The sequence below is a fragment of the Ambystoma mexicanum genome, chromosome 3p (assembly GCF_040938575.1).
Source record: "Ambystoma mexicanum isolate Mex_15411 chromosome 3p, UKY_AmexF1_1, whole genome shotgun sequence".
In the NCBI taxonomy this organism is placed as follows: Eukaryota; Metazoa; Chordata; class Amphibia; order Caudata; family Ambystomatidae; genus Ambystoma; species Ambystoma mexicanum.
This window is the reverse complement of record NC_090925.1, coordinates 1,166,565,445-1,166,590,067: the sequence shown is the minus strand read 5'-3', so window position 1 is coordinate 1,166,590,067 and position 24,623 is coordinate 1,166,565,445. Positions and strand designations below refer to the sequence as shown.

Sequence of the window (24,623 nt, the reverse complement as noted above, 5' to 3'; positions counted from 1 at the left end):
AGGAGCCGGCTGATTTCACAGATCTATAACAACCTAATAGTGGATAAGTCGGGAGGAATGGAAGTCCCGACGAAAAGGTGCGAAACAACTCTGGGAGACTCCATTGATGATGAAGACTGGGCCTACATTCTGAGGAAGACCCATGAGGATTCCCTCAATTCTAGATACAAGCTCATTCATTTTAACTTTGTACACCAGACATATCCCACTCCAGCCAGATTACATAGGCACTATAAATCCACTTCAGATGCATGCACTAGATGTGGCCACACCCCGGCCCGACTTCCTCCACCTGGCATGGGACTGTCCAAGAGTCAATCAGTTTTGGTCAGAGGTATTGGACGAGATATCCCAGATGGTCAGGGAACCTTTGGAGAGCTCGCCATTCAGCGACTTGCAGGACTACTCTTTGTGTAGGCGCGCGCAGAAGGGTAGCCATAACATGGGGGAGGGGCCGCCCACCCAATGCTCAATTGTGGCTTCAGGATGTCGCCTACTGTCACAACATGGAAACAGCGTTCATCAGGAACCTACCATTACATGCCTGCCTCCAAGACGTCTGGGGTCCTTACATTCGTTATCTGATGACTATCGATGACTGATAAAACGTCGCAAAGTGGAGAATGCCAACCATGCCTAACAAGTCAAAGACTGATTCTTATGTGCCGCCTAGATCTGTGTATTTCTATGGGATTCGGGGGTGGTGGGAGAGAACCGGACGCCATGTACTGTTGATGTTTTCAAATGCAAAAGTAAAGTATTATAAAAAGAAAATGCAGGTCTTTGAGTCTAGTGGGTCTCACCAGGCTCTGGGCCGGGGTTGTCGTTTTTTTCGGAGACCCCAGGTCGATTGGAAGAAAGGGATAAAGCAGGCTCTGGTTACACAGCAGGCTCTCCAGTCGCTGGAAATCATTTCAGCCACGAATTCTTCATCTTCTTCGGTTTTGGTTCCAGTGGTCGACTACCTCTTCAGCTTCCAGGTTCTGACTTTTATGCAGGAACCCAAACAATCAAACAGCCTTGCAACATTCAAACTTGGGGGTTGGCAATCCTTTCCAGACAGCCAGTCTCCCAGTTTGAACTGGCATCTCGCACGCAGACTGGAAGACAAAGGGCTGCAGTTTTAGACTCCTCACTCACTTCCTGCCTTCACAGACACTTTGGAGCCTGGGCAGGGAGTCCACAGGACTCTCGGCGAAAATAAAAATCTCACAAAGGAATTTCCCACCCTGGATGTCAGGGGAAGGAACAAGAAAGGGGAAGGAACACTAAAATGGTGAAAATACAAGACAGGGGCTATTTCGGTAAAATTAGCACCCATGGGAGCCTTTACCGGAGCTGTGCAAACAGCCCACGGTAAAGGTGCATCACATTTTTTTTAAAAAAGGTTCATTGCTACCAGCCATGAAGGTAAGTTTGGCCTTGTAACATAAATGTTACATTTTAAATGAGGTGGTGATACTCAGTATCTCCCCAGCACTCCACATACGGTGGGGGGTGCTGGTCTCGCCTAATAAAATGTAAAAGGGATCCAAAGATCCCTTCTACCCTTGAAAAGTGCAGTTCTCACCAGGTTAGCCCGTGAAAGTTAAAAGGGGAGCCCCTAGGGCAACCCAGCAACAATAGGCACTTATTGCCAAAAAGTTGTCAAATAGGATAACTTTTAAAAGACACTATGGAGTTTTAAATAGGACACCCATAAAAAGATTAAAAGATTCTGTGAGTGTGGGAAAAGGTTCCCACTCACAGAGGTATAAGGAAAAATAATCCACCAATAAAAAAAAAAGTTCTGGGATTGACAGAGGTCAGGAAGATTTATCATTGCTATGAAAATCTTACTAACAACGGAACTTGGAACCGCAGTCTAGCAGGACCCAATGCCAAAGGCGAAAGTGACCACTGAACCCACAGCCCTGGACGTCACTTAACAGAAGTGGGCTCAGCAGATTCAGGTACATGTGATGTGGTTGCTGATAACATCTTAGTAAAAGGTGAGTTTGCAGAGCAATTGCGACCCTCCCTCTCTGCCCATAGGGTTACATGTTCTAAAGTTCTATCCCCATCTCTCCCTTGCATGATTAAGATCAGTGGTGGTCTGGCCAACGACAGCCCCCAGCAAGGCTTCCCCAATGTAAATAAGGATTGGGAGGGGAACTTTTAACAACTTTACTCACTTTTTAATTCATCTTCTGGAACATTCACTTTCAACAGTTTTCTTTGGGAACTCTTACTCACAATCCAATAGTAAAGCCCACCCCCACCCCCGTAAAGCACACGTAGATGAACCAATTCTTACCAGGAATGGACTTCTTAAGGACTAGGGACCTCATCCTAGGTTTTTCTGCGAGTGTCCTTGTGACGAATCAACGTCCAGGGATAAATATCGGTTTCTAAACCATGAATCAGCGCCACACCTCTATTCCACCAGAAGGGATCCAAACAGATTTGAAACTATTAAATTATAAACCTTGTCCAATTTTGGCAATGTGGATGAAATGGCAGGCGTATCTTCGAAAGGTTGTGGATGTTTGGTTATTTGCAACACAGAGAAAATACAATTACCCAATGATAAAAAGGGACTGTCCAGTCAAGGTTGTATACCGATATCTACTTTATTATCACAGCAGACAGCTCTAGCACACTACAGAATACAACCCACCCTGTAAAAGAATGCAGAGGACACACTGTTTCAAAGAAGGAAAAGGGATGAACTCTGGACACTGACAGGAGGGTAGTCTGTAGAGTAATCGCTATAGTTCAAGGATACTTCGTTTCAACAAAAAGGGAGCAATGGGTCGTAAAATGTCAATAGGGGCTTTTGGAGAAGGCCCAGCAGGACAGAACCAGAATGCACCTAGTGCTAGAGATGTTCTTGGTGCTCGACAGGGCCGAGTCGGTTTCAGAGTGCTTTGCAGCTTCTGCGACAGAGTTCAAGATGGGAGACAGCTGCGGGTATCAGGTGACAAGCCGTTCGGTGAGCGAATCTGGACCGACGGCTGAAGACTGGCCTACATGGCGGCTCAGGGTCAGGAATCGTTGCCTCAGTGCGGATAGGCGGTTCTGAAGCACTGGTCGAGGCGTTTGAGAGCTTTAGTGACAGAACAACAGTCCGCGGTGCAGTCGGTTGCCGCTCGAGAGGCTCAAAAAGGTCCTTTAAGGCGAACATCGGTAGATGCACTCCAAGCTTCTTCACTGGACTTGTGTCGTCCTTGAAGCGGACGGGCCAAAGCTCAGGGGAGTGTTTCAGGCAGCTTCCTTGTCCTTGGTTTGGTTCAGAGACTCTCTGGCACTTTTCACCTGGGAAGCTTGCTACAGAGCCTAGTAGGGCGAGCAGTGTGCTGGCGGGGTACCGGTTCTGGAGCTGCCAGAGGGTCTTCTCGATTCAGTATCTCCCTGTTCCCTGGGAGGTGTTTAAAGGAGGGATCTTGCTTCCCTCTTGGAGGTCCTGGCCTTCCTTCTCTGGTGGAAGATGCAAGGCAGGCTGTACCTTCAGCCAGGGTCCAATGAGGAGTGCTCCCTTCCGCTTCTGGTGAAGCCTTCAGATCTGCCAAAAGAGGTGCTCAGCCCTTTTTTAAAGCCAAATGGACCACAGGGGTCGGTGTATGCTAAGCCTACCTTAACGAACCAATCCTGGAATTATTGGGGTGACGTTTGTGTGTCTTATTGTAGCCCCACACCACTCACACCCCGAGTCTAAGAATTACTGTTCTTCTACGCTACCTTGACAGTGTTTGGCTAGACATCAGTGTTTTTCCTGTTCACCATAATAACACACACACACACACACACACACACACACACACACACACACTAATGCAATCATAGTTATTGTCAACCCACGCTACAGGTATGCTACGTGAAGTGCTTTAACTGGCTTCATCACACTCCATTTAGGGCATCTATGCGGTATCAGATTTGCCTGGATTAGTATTCCCACCTTTACATCAGGCCTGCCTGGCTGTAAGGGGAATCAGAGCTCTTGCACATTTTTCATTAAACTTTGGCCTGAAGATGCATACAAAACTACCCTACAATACCCACATATAACAAAGTAGGTCTGAATACAAGTGCAAAGACCACTGCATAACAACGCAAGTCAGTTTCCGGGAGGCAGAACAAACTCGCTTGAAGTGGCATGTGGAGAGAACTACTGGGAAAAGTACCATGCAATGTGCAGGATAAGCGTGTGAAATATAGCTTGGTCCTTCGTAAGAAAAGCATATTCAGAAGCAGATCAAAGACATTTTGCCCTAGAAGGCTGACCAGCAGGAAGGAAGGACCCCTACTTAGCCTTCATTTTAATCGCACTTTCTGCAAAGTCGCACTGGTGTTTAAACACAAGTGTAACATCCTTTCATTCATCGGTCTTTCCATCATGGTATTTATGATGTAGCTATTTAGCTGCCTAACATGCCCCTGGTAATTTGCTCACATTATTTGGATCAATCTTACCGCCTTTTTCTCTCTTTTTCTTGATATTCCTTTTTTTCACCCCACTCGTTTACGGTCTAAAGCTTCCTTTTTCTCCCAGTGTTCTCACCCTCCTGTCGCTCCCTATTCATTCTTTCTACCACCTTATCCCCCAGTCTCTTCCTCTCACCATATGCCTAACTCTCAGTAAATCTCACTTGTTGTGTCTCAAATCTCACTTGTTCTGTGTCTCATTCAAAAACTCACTTTCTTTTTAGTGAATCATTTGTTTCTATTCTACATTTCCCAAGCCTGTTTTCTTCAATCAAATCAGTGTTTGTGAGATTACCTCAGTGCCATGAATACCCAGCCTTTCAACTTTGACCTTCAGACAAGTCAAAGGCATGCAGATTACCTACGCACAGATGGGGATTGCACAGGGTAAAGGGTACTGGTTGTACTCTTGACAATTTTCCAATATTAATGAGCTGCACTTCTGTCTCTGCTAAAGCTGTGTGGCTTACCAGTGCCTGGCTCTCAAATTCCAAGAAGAGTGAGACCTGGTAAGGTGAGCCAGTGAGCCACTCAGACCCTTGTGCTGTGTGCATAGCCTGGCCTGGAGCACCTTGTTCCTATCTGCAACAAGGGATTCCTAAAAAGTCACTGGCTGCAGACAGGAATGGCTGCAACTGTGGGTGGGGGGCTTTGAGGCTTAGGAAGACACTTACCATGACAATCTTTTTTTCAGAGGGCCTCGTCCAGTCCTGCTTCTGTGTGACAGAGCTTCTGACAGGCCTCATAAGTAAGACACGTGGCGACTGTTGGGTGTGCTCGGGTGCTGTCTTCTGTGGCTCTGTTCCACACCCCTTCCAGTGTTGGTCCCACCTTTGAGCATTTGACCACACCCTCTCAATTCACCCACAGTCTGGGGTGGGGTCAGCAAGCCTTGTGCCAACCCCAGCCTATGAAGGGTAAGGTGGAAGGATGTTGCCAAGTTTCTTCCGTGCTTCAGGGCACAGTTCTTTTAGTGCCCTCATGAAGCCACTTGAGAAAGGCTTAGAGTTACGGCTCTTCCATCAGGCACTGTGCATGAACTGCGCATTTGCGGTACGCTTACATGGAAAAGCATGGAATAAGTTACATACCTGTAATAATTCTTCTCCAGCATTAGCATCTTCCACAGATTCACATGCGGTTTGAATATTCCCCGTCAGGCTGGGAATCCTTAGTAACATTAAAAGCAGTTTACCTTTTTAAACTGCTTGTCACTTTAGTGCTCGATTAGAGTAATTTTTGGGTCATACTGCCCACAGCCAATGCCCTTAGCGCTGGCCTGATTGCCATCTTCAAATTTGGCAGAGCAGGTAACATGGCAGTAAGAGCCAAAGAGGGGTAGAGGCAACGTATTCCTGCTCCAGCATTGGACCTTTCACATGCAGTTTAAATAAGATTAGAAAGCAGTACCAACATACAACCAAACGAGGGTAGGCATAGCTCAATGAAAGTAACCACTCACCTCTAGAATACTCTCATGAAGTGAACAGGTTGCAAAGCACTGCCTGGCCGACACTGGACTTCTCCCTGGAATCCCTATTGATGCAGTAGAACCATGTGAAGGTACGGACAGACCTCAACATGGCAACTCAGCAGATGTTGATCAGGGGAACTCTGGATAGGAACGCTATAGTGGAAGCCACAGCCCTTGTCGAGGGCACTCTTGGCATTCCTGGAAGAGTTCTGTTGGCTATCCGATGACAGTGGGAAATACATGTCGGAAGCTATCGAGCAATGAAAGACTTTGAAAGGGTGTTGTGATGATTTCTGGAACCCCCCAGTGATAGCCACATAGAATTTGAGGGCTCGGGTGGCATGCAGGGAATGCAAGGATTGCTCTGCTGCAGTCGAAGAGCCTAAGAACACTGGCAAAATCAATGGCTCATTAAGGGGGAATGCAGAAGGGACCTTCGGCATGAATGAAGGCCCATTTTAGTCTGATGAAAAGTCAAATAGGGAGGCTTGCAGGACGGGGCCTGTAGTTGGCCCAGCTGTCCGGCCTAAGCGAGTCCACTATTGTATTGTGGCTCCCTGGCAGATGGAAGGGAATTAGGAACATGTGTGCCAGAGCCCATGTCCACAATGCCTGGGCTTCTGTATGGGTGTACATGTCCCTGCACCTGCTTGTGGATATAGGACATGGTAGTGGCGTTGTCTGTGAAGACGCAGACCACCCTGTTTTGCAATCTTGGCTTGAATGACTTGAGGGCCCAGAACACTGTTCCCAGGTCCAGAAAATGTGTGGAGGCTTTTCTCCAGGCAACCACAAGTATCTGGCGTGGAGTTCATCCCTCTGAGACACCGCCATCCCTCCAGTGAGGCATCCGTGGTAACTGTGATTTGATGAGCTGGCAGGAAAAAGGGGGATACCACAAGTGAAGTTGATACGACAATCCCATGATTGGAGGGTGTCTCAAAAGGATTGTGTGAGAGAAAGTTTGTCCTCCCATGACCCTGAGATTTGCTGCTAACTGGCATCCAGGAACTCGTAAAGTGGTCTCATTGAGAGTCTGCGGTGTGGGATTAGTGGGATGCAGGAAGACATTGTCCACAGGAGGGATTTGAAGGAGCTGATGGAAGCAATCGACAGGCCCGACAGCTGCTGGACCTTGTTCGGGGTGGCGTTCACCCTCTCCTGTGAAGGTGTGGCAACACACACAAGGGCGTTAAGGCATGAGCACAAAAACGCCAGTTCTATGCAAGACTTAAGCAAGACTTTGCAAAGCTCACAGAGAAACCCAGTGATGTTAGGCATTAGATTGTGTCATTTGTGTGCTGAGTCGCCAGTGGAAGCCATGGGGCATGCACCAACCAGTTGTGCAGATAAGGGTATATGTGAAATCCTGAACACTGGAGGTGGGCCGCGACGGGAGCAAGACATTTGGTGAACACCCTTGGTGATGACTTTAGTCCGTATGGCAAGGCCTTAAATTGGTAGTGTTTTTCTGCAAACTTGAATCGGAGGAACGTTTGTGCCGCTGGTGGATGGGATATGTAAGTACGTGTCCTCTAGGTCTAGAGAGGAGAGAAAATCGGCTTCTCCCAGCTGGCTCAAGATGTGCTGGAGTGTGACCATGCAAAGGTTTTGAGACTTGAGGAACTTGTTGAGTGCTCCCAGATCTCGAATGGGTCTCCAGCCTCCTGAATTTCTTCACCAGGTGCACAGGTACAATCTTGATTGCCCCTTTCCTGAGGAGGGACAGTACCGCTTTTACGAGCAGTGCAAGATGCTTCTCTGCCTTTGGAACTGGAGGAATGGATGGGAGAAGTCCAATGAACTCCAGGGCATGGTTGTGCTGAATGATGGATAACACCCATTTGATAGTGGTGACGGATTCCCACTTCGTGACACAGTTGGTAAGATGCCCTCACTCTGGGGTATCAAACGGGGGTCGAAGGGGGGTGGATCCGATCAGGCCTCTTTTGGCACTTGGCTTCTGGAGGAAACTGGGTCAACGGTTGCCTCGATAAGCTATTGATCTTCCCTTGTAACCCTCTTGGTCGGTGCGCACATCTGCGGACAGTAGGAGGATCTATAATCCCTGGATGTCTTGAAAACCTTTATTTTCCTGAGCTAAAGCACTGGTGACATTGTTATAGAGTACTAGAGTACCCAATGAACAAGCTTTCTCAGTGTTGGCCTTGATGGCATGCAGGGTTTCATCCAACTTTATGCCAAATCGATCTATGCTGTTACCCTTGGACTGGACCACCGGCCGGAAGTTGCTGGCCTTGAGCCCACCTTGTTGGCGTAATACTGCCCAGTTACCCATAGGAAGACTACATTTTATACTTGAGAATTCCCCTTTGGTTTTGTGCATTGTTAAAATTGGGGAGCCTTGATTGTCCTATAATATCTAGGATTGTGCTTTTCATTTTTATTTTATTGTGATCCTCAAAGAATATTCATTGTTTCACAATATTTGTTTGGGACTTGTGGATCTACTCTTTTCTGCAATGTCTTCTGTTTGAAGTCCTATTTCCTTTCTTCAAACAGCACTGCGTTGGACTTGATTCTATTTTTCTTAAGATGCTGTTCATTTATATTTTTTGAGTAGGAGTGTCTTTCTTGCAACTGTCATGTGATTGCATTTCATGTTTTTATATATGCCAATATATAAATCATTACATTTAAATGTACTATTGTTTGACAAAATGTCTCACGATTTTGCTGAAGCCATGTCCACTGATGGCCTGAGTATTTAGTTTGAGATAATTCAACATTTGAAATGTATCCCATGCGACACCAGATTCCTTGTTCTCACAGGAATAGAGAGGGCATAATCGGATGCCGCTTCTCCCATGATCGGATGCCGCTTCTCCCTTATGTAGAAGTGTAACCGCCTCATCCCAGGAAGAAATCCAGTGATTGGGCCCAGTTTAAACCATAGCTCTGTTTTAGCGGAAGAGGATAGCCAATGAGTTAGACGCATTGATGGTTGTAGCTGCAGTAGAGATTAACCTTTTGCCAAAGGTGCATCCAGCTATTTTCAGTCCTCGTCTGGGGGCACCATACAAGGGGACAAAGGATCGGCCAAACGCTTACGGACGGCTGCAGAGACGACTGATTCTGGGCAGAGTTGTGTGTGTAAAGGCACTTCAGTGCCTTATGTGCAAACTTGTGCTTCTTCTGAAAGCTATCTTTCTTTGGTGGTGCTGAGAACAGTTTCCTCATGACTAGGAGAACGTCCTCCCAAATATCCTCAACACTGGGAGCCACCAGTGATTAACTTGCAGATTCCCCTCTTTGGTAAAGGAGCAACTTCTTTATCTGTTGTTCTGGGAGAAGATCAAATAATTTTGAGAGCATGAAAGGAGCCAATTTCATCTGGAGGGGAGTCTCTTGTAGGGACATCCGCTGGCTCACTGTCACGCAGTACGAGATCTTCAAGCTATTCTACTGGTGGGAGAAGTGGAACCCCTGGAGGGGGTCCGGAGGGTAGAGGAGTAACCAAACCATCTTTCACAGGAAAAGCACTGGGCTGTGCTTGAGAAGGCACTGTGGGAGCTGGGAGCCATTGCTGAAGATCAGAAACCAGCATCCGCAGTGTTAACAAAATATCCACAGGCAAGTCCCATGAGCCTGACGGCGCGAGGACCAGGTGAAGATTGGAAGGAGTGTCCATTCCATCTTGACAGGTGGTTGAGCAGGACCGTTTATTTATTTAATTAGGTAGAGAAGGGCGTTGCCTGGGTGGAGCCAATGATGGCATATCCGCAAAAGGTACTGTATCATCCTCGTCAGAGATTATCTCCTCTGGTACCTCCATGTCAGAATAGTCACCCTGCTGTAGCAGTTGGTCAGGAGGACTGTTGGCAGTGCATATGGCACCAGTGAAAAGCACTTTCGGTCTGGGGAGGAAATCCAGTGCTGACGGGACCTTCCGATCCACTGCAACTCCCTTTGGAAAGGATGAAGCCAAGGGCCTATGAACTGGCTTCGTCGTGGAGGACATGCTTGTTGACCGAGTGCGTCTAGCTGATAAAGCAGTAGGCGTTGTTGTAGTTGAAATGGATTTGGTCGCAGAAGAAGTGGCCGTTGGAGCAGATGTAGTCTTGGTCGTTGACGCAGTTGATATGGTTGTCAATGAGGTGGCCGATGGGGTGATCCTTGTAGTCAAAGAGTACTTGTGCCGCCCGTGGGTCGTCGGCGGGGGTCGATAAGGATCGAGGATGATGTAGACAGAGGGGCCAAGTCATGGACAAACAGCACTTCTCTGAAGAGTACTTTGATGTCAATGAGGGCGTTCTTGTCTCTGTAGTAGTCACCAAGTTGACAGTAGGAGTGGATGTCAACGCACCAGTTGACTATGGAGCAGCAGGAGCGTGTTATCCATGTCCTTTTTGCCTCCTTTACAGGGGAAAATTCTTCATGGGACCGCTACCTCTTCGATGAGGGAGTGCGCTCCATGGGTCTGCTGTGTCTAGCAGAAGCATAACTGCGGACAGAGGCCAAGCCAGAGGCCCCAGCACCGTCATCAAACCAAGCCAGTAACCTTCTGTGGCGATCCTTGCAGATTTTGGACCAGAGCGACAGGCAGATGGTACAGTTGGTGAAGTCGTGGTACGGATACAAACAGTGGCGGCATTGTTCATGAAGATCCTCGATGTACACGTTAAGTTAACAAGTCGAGCAGGCCTTGAACAGGCTTTTATTCCTCATGTCTGCAATGATCTCCACCGACTACTCAAGGCCTCAAATGGACAGAAGCAGTACAGCAACCCCTTGAGGCGACAGAATGGGTCGAGGATTCACAACAGACATCGAAAAGCTACACAGCACTAAATCAGATCGTATTATCAAAAAAAAGAATCAAAAATAGAGCCAAAAAAAGTCACAAATCTGAAGAGATTTCCCACAGACTCCCAACACTTAAGGATCAGTAAAGTATCTGAAGATGGCCACCAGGGGTGGACCTAAGGGGGATCCGTCTAATTGGCTGTGGGCAGTATGACCCAAAAATGACTAATGGAGCACTAAAGTGACAAGCGGTTTAAAATGTAAAGGTAAACTGCTTTAATGCCACAGAGGATTCCCAGCTTGACGATGGGGAATATTCAAACAGCCTGTGAATCTATGAAAGATCCAATGCTGGAGAAGCCCCATTACACATTTGCAGTTGAAGTTCTGCCACATCGTTCCTGTGGGAAGGTGGTCAGTAAGGCTGCCCTTCACTCAAGGACAAGGTGGGAGTGGGTCAGTTGCTTCACTATAGCTCTAGGGGTATCGTGCCCTTTTGCTGAAACCTGTTTTTCCGACGGGTGCTTTGCAGCAGCAGTTTTGACGAAAATTCCCATCTAAATATTGGGGGGTGGGGAGTGGGAAAGGGTAAATAAAGGGTGGGGGGGATAAAAAATAAAGGGGTTGGGGGGCGAAACCCCCTCCCCCCAAAATAATGTTTAAAAAAGTCAACCTTTTTCAGCAAAACTCTGGTGGCAAAAAAGAGGGTTGGCGAAATGACATGGAACCAGCTCTAGGACACCTCACTAAACGCTCCAATGAACCAGCCGCTACTGCAGGCCACTTACAACCTCTAAAGCTTTTACAAATGCTACCCTTATCCTTCCCACATTCTCCTTGTGGTCAAACATTCTTGCCTCCTTTCCAATATCATTTTAAGCACTTTGTAATTTGTAATTCTTGCAAAATGTGTTCAAGTCTCACAAAAGGTGGTCAAAAGCCTTATCTGATGCAATGCACCATGGGAGATGGAGGTATCTAAATGTTTTTGTTGGCAGAGGCATGCCCGCTCTACACTTTCACCAAAGCAACAAAAGCAGCCTATCCCCCCGCCCACAAATAGTTTGCAGAAAGTCAATTTATGGATTAGGATGTATGCTGGAGACGAAAAGCTATAACAAAAACCTTTATTTTGTCCCTTTATAAAACTTTGAACTGTTCAATTGATTTTACACCAAACTCCAGTTTTTGGCCTGCTGGGTTGATAAACATTTTGGGAAGCGTGCATGCAAAGCCATCGAAATTTGGGAAAGGTAATTGACCAAGGTTTCACCTGAACCAGACAGACAGACACACACACACACACACACACACACACACACACACACACACCCCCCTGCGTGACCACATATGGTCAAATTGTAATGTGAGTTCTGGCTCGGAGCTCAGAAAAGGGTACAGACTGGGTGCACCTGAGTGTAACTTTGGATGTGATGGTCTCTGGAATCTACATTGGTTTTCCTATGAATGAGCCGAGGAAAGCATGAATATGGCAGCGTATTGGCTGGCCAACAAACGTTTGAAATGTGCCCGTTTCACAGCACTTACCATGTTAATTGCTGGATTTGGTCCCGAAATACCAGGAAAGACGACTCACCAGACTATGGTGTGTGCTCTGCTGATAATCTCTGGATCCCTTGAAACTCAGATAGAAAATTATGCCATTTGTTTCATCTGAGGAAACATACTTATGTGTTCCCTCCCCATATCCTCTGCTATCAATCAGAAAAAATGGTCTTCCCCCTTTAAATTTAGATGCACGCGGGGGCGCGGCCTGGGAGCATGCACTCCCGTTTCTGCCCCCCGGCACCCCTCCTCAGTCCCCTTTGACACGTTGAAAATATAACTGCCTAATTACACTAGATGTTACAGGGGAGGATGGTGGGACTTATGGAGGAAAGGGGACTATGGACTAGCAGCACGTTTAGTCACTACAGTGTGTAACTTATAATTACTCTTACGTCCTGTCCCCTTTCCTCCATACTGTATGGGCGATTACCACTAAATGCAGCCATGGGCAGGGAAGTTGCCCCTCTAAGTCAACAAGTTCTTTAAAACTGCCTGGCCAACTGCCGTGTCCGACCTGGCACTGGGATCCAAGCACCAGTGTTTGCAGAAGGACGATGGGGGAGCCCATTTAGCCACTCTGCCGATGGTCTGTCATCGGACATGCCTTTGGAAAGCCATAGCCGTGGCTTTTGCTCTGATGGCATGGGCGTGGATATTTGCTGGCAAAGGCCTGCACTGCCCCTCATATGCCTCCTTGATGGGCATCACCATCCACCTTGCTATGGAAGCCTTGGAGGCTTGACAGCCTGGTTTTGACCCCCCAATTATGTGAAGAGACGAAATAACCTTAGGGAGAAAGGCACGGTGCGTCCCGAGCACCACCTTGTCCCGGTGAAACATGGTTAACAGCTCTGAAGTCACCAGAGCCTGAATCTCGCTGATCCGTCGTGCTGAAGTAAGACCCTCCAGAAGGGCAGTCTTGATGGTCACCAGACTGATGTCTGCTGAAGCCATAGGCTCGAAAGGCTTGTGAGCCAGTGTGCCCAGTACCACGTTAAGGTGCCACTCACAATTGATGATCCCCAGCATGCTGAGCCTGTCCGCTTCAAAGATGGATTTGCACGGGAGGTTGACTGCCGACAAATAGATGCTGTTCGTCAGTTCCCATTCCCAAATGTCGATGGATAGCCCACATAGGGGAGGGCACCTAGTACCTCCCTGCTTGTTGATGTAATACATACAGGTGGAGCTGTGTCTGCTGTGTCTGAATACAGACAGACTTGTTGCTGATAATGGGGAGGAACGCCCAGAGAGCCAGCCAGATGGCCATCATCTCAAGCCAGTTGATGTGTTCTGTCTGCTCCTGCCGTGAACATACTCCATGGGCACTGACTGACCCACATAGCCCCCCTCCCCTCCATCCCTCCAGGGATGAGATCCGTGTTAATGGTGATTTCAGGAGAGGGTTGCCTGAACAGTCTGCCCACTACCAGGTTGGTCTTGCACTCCACCACTCCAGGTCTGAATGTAGGTGCTGTGGTATGCTGACTAGGGCTTACTGGGAACCTGTCTCCTGATTCCAAGAGGCTGAGAAATGCAGCTGCAGCCTCCTCATTTTGAGTCTTGTGTGTGGTACAACAAGGAGACAAGCACCATTATTCCGAGCAGGTGCTGGTACCGCTATGCTGAAGTCGCTGCTCTGCCGAGAAAATGCCTCGTGGCCTTCTTGATCAATGTGATCTTGTCTGCTGAGGCGAAGATCCTCTCTGCCCTCGTATCCCAAATCAGCCCCAGGAATGCTAAAGACTGGGTGGAGAGTAATTGCGACTTCTTGAGGTTGATAGAGAACCCCATAGAACCTACAGCTTGTGCTTAAGTGCTGAAGCAGTGTGACAAACTGCTTTCGAGACTCTGCTCGGATAAGCCAGTCACTGAGGTACGGATAAAGGTGGCCCGCCACCCTGAGCAGGGCTGCTACTGAGTTCATTAACCTCGCAAATACCCTTGGGGCCGAGTGCAGGCCAAATGGATGAACTACTGAAAATTTAAGCCCATGATGCTGAACCTGAGGACAGAACGATGGAGCTGCCAAATTAAGGACGTGCAGGTAAGCATGCTTCAGATCCAAGGAGCACATCCAGTCTCCCCCCGACAGTGTCTCAGCAATTAGAGCCGGAGTAACCATCTTCAACTTTTGAAGGGGAAGGGAAAGATTCAAGGAAGAAAGATCACCAGCCTGGTGGTTCTTCTGAATGGCGAATATTCTGGTATAGAATCCCAAGCCTTGTTGCGAAGCTGGAACTTCCTGACTCGTGACGAGCGAGCGGATTTCCACCCAAAAAGTTGCCATCCCAATCTGTGGGAGGGGAGGAAAGAAGTGGAGGAATTGGCAGGCGGAAGCCCATGGAGACTACAAAGGATCCATGGGTCCGCAAAACTTGCCTGCCATGTCAGGAAGTACTGGGCAAGTCTTGTGGATCTGGACGACGTTGTCACAACTTTTTGCCCTCTGAGGCTGGTGCCTGGAAGGAGGACTGGAAAAACCCCTTGTGGGAGGATTTGTGCTGCTTGCGTCTGTGCTGGCTGGGAGCCGTCTGGCACCTCGTTCCTGAAATCCTCTGAAGCCACTGAAGGTACGTGATCTATCAGAGCGCTGGCGACTCTGGCTAGATGCCTTGGGAGCCGACTGTCGAGAATCGACAATGATTTAGCGGTCTGAGCTATTTTTCTTTTAGTCAAGTTCCTCGTCCGTGGTAGAGTGGAACAAGTCCCCGCCCTGAAATGGTAGGTCTAGAATGTGCTCCTGCACATCGGGGTTCAATATGGTCACTTGAGCCAAGCAGTCATCCTCATATCGGTGGCGATACAGATCGCTCTGTCTGCGGTATCGATGTGAGCCACTGTAGACTCCAGGATATCTTGGACCACAATTATGGCCTCTGCTGATCCCACCTTGAAGTGTGCCTGACTCTGCAAACTTCCTCCCGGAGCTCTCTGCGCAATCTCCCTTCACAGCTTCTGATTCACTGCTGCCAGCATGGCGTCAGAGTTGGCCTGGCGCAGATTGAGTGTGGCATTAGAGTAGATCTTTTTGTCATATGATTCCAGCAGTTTTTCCTCATTCACAAAGAGCGCAGACGTAGGAGCTGCTGACGAAGACTGGCTTAGAGTATATAGCAGTAAATACAAGGGGGGTTATGTCACGCGGAACTCTGCAATTATTCTTATTTCATAGTGACTAATTGACTTCTAATTGTTGGTTGAGATGTAGGCTGGATCAAAATGACAAAGGGACAAACATATGCACAATTTTTAATTTCTATTCACATAATAAACATGAAAAATGGTCAATTTAAATGTACTAGCTATAATTCATATAAACATCAAATATTGGTTAAAAAAGCACAAGGCATGATGGAAACCAATTCCTAAAATCTAACAGTGCAAACCTATTGTGCAATCTATGCCAATGTAAAGTAGCTGAGAGACAGGACTCCCTCCATGTGATCCAAAGGTCACAGGGAACGAGGCTGTAACTCGCCAAGGCATCTAATAAGATCTCGCACAGATATAAAAAAGATCAATTGGATCTAAAATACATTGAATCAATTAAAGTGCATTCAGTATAAAATGCATTGAATTGGATAAAATATAGTGCATTGAGTCAACTACAAGTTATGGTGAAAAATGGCAAAAGTGTCACCCAAGAATCCTTAGATTGGTTGTGTCAACGATCAGATGAATCTAGTCTGTAAGGATGGAATATTGTCTTCCTCAGGACGAAGCACTCAAGGTAATTAACGAAAACAGAATATATCCCATTGCAAATGGTGATTGATACTGGTGAAATATCACAGCTTGTTCTTAAGAAGCTGTTCTTCAAGCAGCAATTTAATAATGAGACGAAAGAACAAGTTACTTACCAAACTGGTAACGTTCTTTCAATGGGATGTTCCTCCAACGTATTCCACATCTATAACATGTAATGTCCACAGCTGTGCACTTCGGAAACTTTTCAGCAGAGGGAGTCTTGCGTCGATCTGATGTCCCTCGAGGGCCTCCGTCGAGGGTCAACGTCATCGGATGTCATATATAGGACGCACAGCGCCCGTTTCCTCAGTTTAGTTTTTTCCCTCAGAACACCAGTCTCCTGCCAGTATAACTGCCTATAGCCTTGCGGAAATGGAAGCTGTAATAACAGCGGAAATTCTCCTGTGGGGCAGGCTGGGGGGGGTGATGTGGAATACATTGGAGGAAAAAGTAATTGAAAGAAAATTCCCAGTTTGGTAAGTAACTTGTTCTTAGAAGGGATTGTGTCCTCTGACGTATTCCACATCTATGACACACTCCCAAAGCAGTACCACACTATGGAGGAGGGAAATAATTTATAATGTGAAATTTGGAGTACTCAATCAAATGGCTGAATAGAGGACTGCCTTACCAAAGGCCAAATCCTGCCCATGGATGGAGTCCAGAGAATAGTGTTTAACTAAAGTATGGACAGAGGCCCATGTGGCTGCTTCACAAATATTCCGAATAGGAACACCCCTTTGTAGAGCAGTGGAGGCAGCCACACCCCCAGTAGAGTGAGCCCGTAAGCCTACCAGTGGGTCCTTCCCCGCCAAACGGTAGCATTTAGTGATAGTCAAAACAATCCATCTAGGCAAGGTCTGTTTGGAAACAGCCTGACCCAAGCGGTGTCCAGCATAACCTACAAAGAGCTGATAGTTCATCCGTGAAAGATAAAAGCTCTCCTAGGAACCAACCTATGGAGCCTCTCCTCTTCCTTAGCAGGATGCGGAGTAGGATAAAAAGCCGGAAGCATCACCTTGTGGCTCAAATGAAATTCAGACAAAATGAAATTCAGACACGACCTTCGGAAGAAAAGAAGGTCGCACCCGCAGGACAACCCTGTCCTTATGGAAAACCGTAAAGGTTGGCTTGGCAGAAAGTGCCTGCAATTCACTCACTCTGCGTGCGGAAGTAACCGCAACTAAAAACACTGTTTTATAAGACAACAGTCTGCGCGGACAAGAGTCTAAGGGCTCAAACGGAGCACCAATCAGAAAATTTAAAACCAAATTTAAATCCCAACCCGGCACCTGGAAAGGTGACGGTGGAAAACACATTAGACAATCCTTTCCGAAATTGTGAGATCAAAGGAATCTTAAAGTAAGAACGCTCTTCAGACGAGCGCTTAAATATAGACAGCGCCACCAGGTAACCCTTAAGGTTACCCACTTGAAGGCCCCTGTGGGCTCAAGAAAGCAGGAATGACAACACCATAGGAATGGAACACTGGAAAGGATCCACATTCTGACCCCTGCACCAGTCGCAGAACTTCCTCCAACGGCACAGGGATTTAGTTGCGGGCTGCCTGGCCGAAAGCAACACCTCCATCACGTCATCCGGGAGGTCCCAATCCTTGTATCTCAACCTTTCAGATACCAAGCATGAAGGTTGAGCGACCTGACCTCTGGATGGAGAACCTGATTCCCCCTCCCGTGAGAGCGGATCGTCTCGATAGGAAAGACGGCGTGGAGGGCAGATGGACATGTCGAGAAGGTCCAGGTACCACGCTCTCCTGGCCCAATCCGGAGCAATGAGGATCATTCGGGAACCGAACCCCTGCAACATCTGAGGAGTGACGGGGACTGGAGGAAATGCGTACAGCAGTGGGAAAGACCACTCCACTACGAACGCGTCCCCTAAGGCTCCTTTGGGGGGAAATTCCTGCAAGCAGAACCTTTTGCACTTCCGGTTGACACTAGTGGCGAAGAGATCCACTTGTAGGGTTTCCCAAAGGGCAAAGATCTCCAAAAGGACTTCCTGAGCTAACTCCCACTCGTGAGAGACCGTGCTCTGCCTGCTCAGAGCATCCACCGCCGCGTTTTCGTCTCCGGCCAGATGAACTGCCGAGATCGAGATTTCCTGTTGGATGGCCCAGAACCAGAGCTGCATCGCCTCCCTGCACAACGGGAGTGACCCTGCCCCCTCCCATTTTGTTGAGGTAATGCATGGCCACTGTGTTGTCCGATATAATGAGGACAGTCTTCCCCCGCACAGACGGCAGAAAAGCCTTCAGGGCCAGCCTGATGGCTCTCAGCTCTAACAGATTGATGTGGAGTCTGGACTCCGACGGAGACCAACGGCCGCTGGCTGTCAACTCGTAGGCATGAGCGCCCCATCCCGTGAGGGATGCATCCGTCATGATCGTCACCTCGGCCACGGTTGCCAAAACGGTGCCCCCTTCATCAAATTGCCTTTGTCAGCCCACCATAGAAGATCCTGGGTGACCGAGAGCGGAATCTGAAATCCTGCCGGAGAACTGCGACCACTGCATCTTGAGAGCCCACTGCAGGGATCTCATCCGCAGTTTGGCCTCTGGAACCAGAAAAATGCATGACGCCATGAGGCCGAGCAACCTTAAAAATTCGAAAGCCAGGAGACTCTGGGCACGTTGAAACTTGTCCACCATCTGCAGAATGTGATGAACACTCACCTGGGGAGGCGAACACTACCCCAGGGACGTGTTGCGCACTGTTCCAATGTATTGGAGCCACTGAGAAGGTGTCAAATGTGACTTCTTTAAATTGAGGGAGAAGCCCAGCTTGTGCAGGGAATGGCAGGTGACGGATAGATGATCCAGGGCTTGCTCGGGAGAACGCGCCCTGATCAGCCTATCGTCCCGGTAGGGGTAGACGTGAATCCCCCCTCCCCTGAGGTACGCGGCCACAACCACCATCAGCTTGCTGAAGACCCTCGGAGCGGAGGTCAATCTGAATGGCAGGACCCGAAACTGAAAGTGCGAGTCGCCAGCCGCGAACCTCAGGTACTTCCTGTGCTTGGGATGAATTGGCACATGAAAGTAAGCATCCTTGAGGAGCAGAGACACCAACCAATCCTGAAGTTGTAGGGCCTGGAGGACTTGAGAAAGAGTGACCATCTTGAAATTGTCCTTCCTTAGAAGCTTGTTCAACCAACGCAAGTCCATGATGGGTCTCAATCCCCAGTCTTTCTTTGGGATCAAAAAATAAGGGGAATACCATCCCTTGTTCCTCTCCGCTACAGGCACCAGTTCTATAGCGCCTTTATTCAGCCGGGATAGGATTTCCTGCGCAAGGAGCGGATCCAGACGCTTCAAAGAGAGCTTCCCCGGTGGATTGTCGTGAGGCTGGTAAAGGGAGGGAAGGCAGTAGCCGTGGGCTATGATATCCAGAACCCACACATCTGAAGTAATGGCACGCCATTCTCCAAGATGCTGCGCAAGTCTGCCCCCAACCGGCGAACCATGGGAAATGGCCTCATGACTGAGCTGGAAGGGCTACGGCAGTGCCTGAGGGCAAAGAGGCAACTGCCAAGTGGCTTTGGTACCCTGTCCACCACGGGTACCCTTAGGTTGGCCCCTTTGACTGGCAGCTCCTCTCGATCTACCAAAACAGGAGTAGAAACGAAAAGGAACTTCCCCTCCATTGCTGTCCCCTACGTCGAAAAGGCAGAGGTTGACGTACTGCAGCGTTCAAAGACTTTGCTGCAGCTTTGGAGGTCTGCAACCTCTCAAGGCTCTCGTCAGCCTTGCTGCCAAATAAATGACCACCATCAAAGAGCATGTTCAGAAGACAGACTTGCACATCAGGAGCAAACCCCGATTTCCGCAACCACGCAAACCGGCGTAGGACGGTGCTCGAAGCCATGGACCGGCTGACAGTCTACCGTGTCCAAACCCGAGTGAAGGGATTCAAACACAGCATCCTTGCACGAGGGCTAGGAAGCCATCCCTTTCCTCCCACTCGGGAATATGCTCAGCTGCTAAGGAAGCACAGTTCCACAGAGTGTCTGTAAATCTTGCCAAGGCACATGTGGAGTTGACAGCTTTCAATGCCATGCTCCCTGAAGAAAAGAACTTCCGAGCCCATCCGTCGAAGTGCTCGTCGTCCCTATCCGGAGGGATGGTAGGGTACGCCTGCTGCCTCGAGGTGGCCGTAGCCACCTGAACCACCAAACTCTCTGGAGTGGGGCGAGTAGACCAATAGCTGGGGTCGCTAACAGATGGGTGGTACTTTTTCAACAAATTCTTATTGACCGCCGTAAGGGAATCCGGGGCCTGCCAGGCAAATGACACCCTTTTTTGCAAAGTAAGATGGAAGGGCAATACCGGGTCAGAGGGGGGACCTTGGTTCAAGATGTCAGTAAGGTCATCCTGAATAAAATCCTCAGGAGGACTGGACCACCCCAGGTATTCGGCAACCCTAGACATGAGCCGCCTGTAGGAAGAGTCTACATGAGCCCCCGGCTCAGGCCTACCAAACTCAACTTCCGGAGAAGTATCCAGGCCACTGGCATCATGGAGGGTCTGCCTCAACTCCTCCAAGGGACTGTCACCCAACAATCCCAGAGCCTCATCCTGCAAAGCAGGGTCTTCAATCTCCGACCTTTCCTCCTCTTCAAAATGTCAGGCAAAGGTTCAGAAAACCCAGCCAAAGTGACAGAAGAGGGCCTGGGCCCCAATACCGGCCTCCCAGACAGAGGAAGCCCCATGAAACTCCTCAGACACATCACAGCCAAAAAACGCAGAGGGCCTTGACGCTGAAGGCATCGAGGATATCGACTTCGAGATGGGCAAGGACTTCGACATCTGAATCCACGCCGCGGGTGTCGACACTGCCACAGGTGTGGGCTGATAGGACGGTAAACTATCGTCCGAGTCCGACTGGGCCAGCACCAAACAAGTAGACTCCTGCGTCAGTACCTCCACAGGGTGCAGCGGTCTTACCGGGGACGAGGACCGAGACCTGGACGCACATCTCTTGCGACTGCTCCCGGTGTGAGTCGCGGCGCAAACCCAAAGGCGTGCAAGCCGCGGATCAAGAACGTTCTCTGCTGACTTTGCGAGAAGGCATGACAGGAACCGTGTATTGGCATCATTTGCTCTTTAAAAGCCGCCCACTCCTCCGGAGTCGAGGACTTTGTGGGACAGGCTAATTACACTCAGAGGATGGCACAGCGCCATCCTCTGAACAGGATGTGGAAGGCGACCGGTGCCGGCGCTTCCAGGAGTACCGCGAGGACGAGGAATGGCTGGAACCACTCCGGGACCGAGAACCTCGAGCTTCCTCCCGACACAGAGTCGCCCTTCGAATCGTCGGTGGAAACCCCAGACTTCGATCCGGACTTACGGGATTTCGAGGGTTTACTTGCACAGAGCTTCCCCTTCCTTTCACGCAAGGCCTTGGCTGTTAGAGACGGTCACATGGAGTAGTCGTCGGTGTCGTGCTACTCACCCACACATTATAAGCAAATACGGTACGGGTCGGTCAACCACATCTTGGACTTGCAGTCGCGGCAAGTCTTGAACCCGGACCTTGGAGTCGGAGGGGGTCGAAGAAATGGACAGCATAGGAGATGAATCCACAAGGCGCGCCGAGTTTCACAAAGCTATACACATTCACCGTCGGAAAGAACGGAACTGAGGCAACAGGCGTCGTGCGTCCTATATATAACATCCAGTGACGTCGACCCTCGACGGAGGCCCTCGAGGGACATCGGCTCGACACCATCGACGCAAGAAGCCCTTTGCTTAAAAGTTTCCAAAGTGCACAGCTGTGGACATTACATGTCATAGGTGTGGAATACGTCGGAGGACACAATCCCTTCGAAACACGCATTCTCCAATGTATAATTGTTGGAGTCCAGTACAGACGTTCTGGGCAATGTCCCATTAAAGCTCTGCAATATCTGAAGAACTTTCTGCCTCTGCTCCTTTGTCCGCTAACACTGCGTGTTGGCCTGAAATTTCTTGTCAAACAGCTCTCCAGCACATGATTCATTTGCTGGTAATATCTAAAAGGGGATATAGGAGCCACAACGTACTCCTTGTTAATCACTCTTGTATTTAGGATCAGCAAGTATTAGTCCGAAATTTAGTGTCATACTGCTCACCAGTACATCATTAGTCAACTAGTAGTGCTCACTGTTAGTCACCTTAGGTGATTGAAAACTTCGTAAAAGTCTTACTTTTTTAAACATGTAGTGAATCCCTGTCATCATAAATTTGCACGGATGTTGTGTTTATTGTGCTACGGTCAGCACTCTCGACGGTGTAGTTCGCTCATGGGTGTATAGAGAGGTTGCAGCTGTGACTGAGAAGTGCGGTTGAGGATGCACCACCAGAATGAGCGAGTCCCCCTCCCCCTGCCGATACTTGTCATCCAGCCGTTTATTGGTAGGCTGTAAAGTGTGTGGTTTCACCCATCCCTTCTTGGCAAGTGCTTCTACATCCTTTTGCAGAGGGATGCCAGTTCTTGTGGCTGGGCAAATGGTCAGCACTTCAGCTAGCATCCCCACCTCAGTTTGCTAGACTTGAAGCTGCGGAATCCCCAGGTATTCTGCTACTCCCGCCAGCCTCTTGTAAAAAGCCTTAGCTGACGAGTGAATATCCTGGTCCTCCTCCTCGTCCGTGTCACTCGCTGTGTACTGCAGGTCCTGAGCCGACCGAGGGGTGCTGGGTGCAGGCAGCTGTGGCGTACTCACTGGCAGTGCTGGAAGTTGCTGCGGTGGATGCATGACTGGCGAGAGCGTGGGAACTGAGGGTTGTACCGGGGTCTGCAACACCGTCTGAGCCTGAGGCGGTGTCGGGGTAGCGTGCCTGCTGCATGGTGCTTGATGAGCAGGGCCGGTCGCTTAAGAACGAAGGCTCAGACCTGACTTGCACCTCAGGTATAGAACCAGGAGGCAGAGTGCCCTCGGCCATGGTGCCGGTAGTGCTGGAGTAGGCGCACCCTCAGGAATGTTCCAGGTAGTAAAGCAAAGCCCCTTGGGAGGGCCCCGATAAAAGAGCCTTGCGGCCCCTCAGCAGTGTGACCGGTAGAGTCTTGCAACCCCTCGGCCTGTTGGACAGTAGCTCTGGAGGCCTCAGTCTCCTTGCTGGTCTTAGGACCTGAAAGGCTCCTCCCACTCGGGCGCTTCCCAGGGAAGGAGTCGCCCTTGCAGGGTGCAGAGGAGAACAGGGCACCTCCCTTGGGCCTAGTCTTCCTCCTCACATAAGTCTTGAGGTCCTCTGAAGGTGATCTCTTGAACAGCTCCCTCCATCTGGCCAAGCGATTCTTGTGAGCTCGCAAAGTTAATGCATTGCACGCAGAACAGCAGTCCTAGCCGGGATCAGGGCCAAGGCACCGGAAGCAGAGCACGTGGGGGTTCGACTTGGGGAAGAAACCCTTGCAGGTTGGACACCTGCTAAAACCTGCTGCCAACATTCGCCGGGAAGGAGTGTGGCTCCAGAGGACAGAGTCTTCTCTCAGAATCTAGGAGAAAACAGATGGATGATAAAAAAATACAAAGCTTTCGGGGAAAAGCACTGGAATTACAATGCCTGAGGCCTAAACCAACAAGCGCTGGTGAAGTGGCCCATTCCCATCGATGCAGAAAAGGACTGAGGAGTGGCGACGGGGGGGGCAGAGTCAGGGAAGCGCATGCTCCCAGGGCCGCGCCCCACACGCATCTAAATTTAAAAGAACATTTCTTCTGGTGAAAAAGGTTCAGTTTCCCATGCCTAGCGAGGGACGGCCATACAGTATGGAGGAAAGGGGGCGGGAAGTAGGAGTACTTAGTCTCTGGCTTGCCTGGAGGCTTCTGTCCCATAGATCAACATCTTCTGACCGTGGCTGGGGACACCAAGCTGCAATATGAGAAAAGGCTGCTACTTCATATCCAGTTTTTACATATTTGGAGCCCACTAACTTTCTTGTGGGCCTTGGATCCGTTCGCCTGAGCCTGCGATGCATTACAGACCTTGCATCTCAAAAAGGAAAGCCTTGGCTTTTCCTGGTTCTATTCTGGATCACATCTGACTGATACATAGTTTTCAAGGTATCTTTGGAGTCCACTAAATCTGGCTTGGTTCTATTATTCTGGCCTTGAGGGTCTAGGCAGCAGACCCTGTATCTCTGACCTGGAACAGTTATTCATGTGGATGCGGCCTGCTGGCACTGCATCTTTGCTGACAGAGTAACGATGGCCCTTTGGCTGAACGTGTTCACAGTGATTTCTCAGCGGATTGCAATCACAATAATGTTTTCTATGTATTCCAGTTAAGAGGATTTTGATGTAGAGAGGCCTGCTGGACTTTGCAGGCATTTGGAATACTTGTGTGACTGTTGCATTGCTCTTTGGAAGCATCTGTACGTTACCTTTCTTACAACTTTAATATAAACTAATATATTTCTATAAATATATTGCATGTTCTACCCTTACTGTGTCACTTGTGTGTGTAGTAAATCATCCTGCTCCTTCCTGAGTTTGCCTTGAATCCACAGCCCCTCTTGCCCGTGGAAAGTTAGGATAGACTGTGTAACATCCTGTAAACAAAGAAGGTTCATGTACCTGTGTCCTACTCATAGGACATGAGAAAAAC

At 49.0% G+C, this 24,623-nt stretch overlaps 1 protein-coding gene across 1 annotated transcript in view; it reads right to left on the bottom strand.

Moving 5' to 3' along the window:
* The window catches only part of SEC24A (SEC24 homolog A, COPII coat complex component), a 1,330,430-nt gene that overhangs the window by 467,037 nt on the left and 838,770 nt on the right, over positions 1-24,623 (bottom strand). The gene's annotated exons all lie outside the window — the stretch shown is intronic.